Source organism: Schistocerca piceifrons, unplaced genomic scaffold, assembly GCF_021461385.2.
Source record: "Schistocerca piceifrons isolate TAMUIC-IGC-003096 unplaced genomic scaffold, iqSchPice1.1 HiC_scaffold_325, whole genome shotgun sequence".
NCBI classification, from domain to species: Eukaryota; Metazoa; Arthropoda; class Insecta; order Orthoptera; family Acrididae; genus Schistocerca; species Schistocerca piceifrons.
Window position 1 is genome coordinate 40,001 of NW_025728543.1, and position 2,500 is coordinate 42,500.

General features: G+C 57.8%; 1 non-coding gene across 1 annotated transcript in view; it reads left to right on the forward strand.

The window, feature by feature from the left end:
* Positions 1-1,303: 1,303 nt before the first annotated feature.
* The window catches only part of LOC124745551, a 1,909-nt gene continuing 712 nt past the window's right edge, over positions 1,304-2,500 (forward strand). The window contains exon 1 of the ribosomal RNA XR_007011074.1: positions 1,304-2,500. This exon is cut by the window's right edge and continues 712 nt beyond it. This is a non-coding gene — a ribosomal RNA (small subunit ribosomal RNA).

Sequence of the window (2,500 nt, forward strand, 5' to 3'; positions counted from 1 at the left end):
AGAGCTGGATTGCAGTGTGGTACGCCATAGAGACGTGTGGGAGGAACGGACGCCGTGGATGGCGATCAGCATGAGCTGTCTGTTGATGTATTCGGACCTAGTCGTCTCTCCTCACACACCGTGATGGCATGGTGCACCGCGTTCCATATCTGCGACATGCTACAGAGGCCGGTTGACAGTCGTTCGAGCAATGGACATCGCATACGTACGGGGGCCACCTTCCACGTATTGTCTAGGCGTGCACATTTTGTTGCGTGTATGTGGGCAGACGTAGTGTGGCGTGACACCTGACACAGGCATGCAATAATCGTTGAAGTTGCAAATGGCGATGGACGCCTGCGTTTTCTGGTGAAGTTACGCAAATGAACAAATGGTAACCTGTTGTGGTGCGGTTGTTCTCGCTAGGGGTGAATCGGTGATGGCGACGATAGGTTGAGGTACTAACCGGTTGTTCCAGCGATACCCACCATGCCGACGAAACTGAACGGCATCTGGGTGTGAAGCGATACGCGGCGGTGGCTGGGTGGGACCGTCCCCGGCCGGTGAGGGGGCGCCTCCCGGCGTGCTGGCCGCGCGGTGCGTGGGCGCACGCGCTACAGCCGGCTGGTGGGGGCGGCCAGTGGCAGGCGCGCCGGCCGACGGACGCGGCAGGCGTCGCAGCTGCGCGCCGGCGCACCCTGCGCGCGGCGCCGTGCGGCCAAAGTAGGTCCTCGCGGGCCCGGTGCGAAGCGCGGTGGACATCTTCAGTGTGCTGGTCCGATTGAGGACTGTGTGCGTTGAGGATGCGCCGCCGCCCGGCGCTCGGCGCCGCGACGCCGTCTGCTGCTCGGTCGCCCCAGCGGTTCTCGCTGGTGGTTTGTATCGCAGCTGTGCGGATGTGTTGGCGCGTGCGCTGTGCTGGGAGAGTTCGCTTCGGCACCCAAGTGGGGCTTTTGTCCTTCTGTGGCGCTGGCGTTGGAGCTGCCGGTCACCGTAGGTGGCGCGTGTTGTCTCCCGCCGGCAATGCCACGACAGCACGCTCCCGGGCCTCTGTCGGCAGCGGCAAGCTCAGTTGGGAGCACGGGTGGTCGCACCGAAAGCGTCTACTCGCCTAACTCCGGGCGATTGCGCCTCTCTCGAACCCGACCAAGTACTTGGGACGGCGCTGCGCGCCGCCGGGACCTGAGAGGGTTTCGAGGTGTATTGTGCAGGGGAGCTCAGCCTCCTCCTGTTTGCAGAATGATTGAGCGGACGCTTGCGTGTTCGCGCGGGCCCCCGGGACACACTCCCGGGCGGCCGGCTGCTCAGCTCTAGTTGACGCAGCTCCCTGGTTGATCCTGCCAGTAGTCATATGCTTGTCTCAAAGATTAAGCCATGCATGTCTCAGTACAAGCCGCATTAAGGTGAAACCGCGAATGGCTCATTAAATCAGTTATGGTTCCTTAGATCGTACCCACGTTACTTGGATAACTGTGGTAATTCTAGAGCTAATACATGCAAACAGAGTCCCGACCAGAGATGGAAGGGACGCTTTTATTAGATCAAAACCAATCGGTCGGCTCGTCCGGTCCGTTTGCCTTGGTGACTCTGAATAACTTTGGGCTGATCGCACGGTCCTCGTACCGGCGACGCATCTTTCAAATGTCTGCCTTATCAACTGTCGATGGTAGGTTCTGCGCCTACCATGGTTGTAACGGGTAACGGGGAATCAGGGTTCGATTCCGGAGAGGGAGCCTGAGAAACGGCTACCACATCCAAGGAAGGCAGCAGGCGCGCAAATTACCCACTCCCGGCACGGGGAGGTAGTGACGAAAAATAACGATACGGGACTCATCCGAGGCCCCGTAATCGGAATGAGTACACTTTAAATCCTTTAACGAGTATCTATTGGAGGGCAAGTCTGGTGCCAGCAGCCGCGGTAATTCCAGCTCCAATAGCGTATATTAAAGTTGTTGCGGTTAAAAAGCTCGTAGTTGGATTTGTGTCCCACGCTGTTGGTTCACCGCCCGTCGGTGTTTAACTGGCATGTATCGTGGGACGTCCTGCCGGTGGGGCGAGCTGAAGGCGTGCGACCGCCTCGTGCGTGCTCGTGCGTCCCGAGGCGGACCCCGTTGAAATCCTACCAGGGTGCTCTTTATTGAGTGTCTCGGTGGGCCGGCACGTTTACTTTGAACAAATTAGAGTGCTTAAAGCAGGCAAGCCCGCCTGAATACTGTGTGCATGGAATAATGGAATAGGACCTCGGTTCTATTTTGTTGGTTTTCGGAACCCGAGGTAATGATTAATAGGGACAGGCGGGGGCATTCGTATTGCGACGTTAGAGGTGAAATTCTTGGATCGTCGCAAGACGAACAGAAGCGAAAGCATTTGCCAAGTATGTTTTCATTAATCAAGAACGAAAGTTAGAGGTTCGAAGGCGATCAGATACCGCCCTAGTTCTAACCATAAACGATGCCAGCCAGCGATCCGCCGCAGTTCCTCCGATGACTCGGCGGGCAGCCTCCGGGAAACCAAAGCTTTT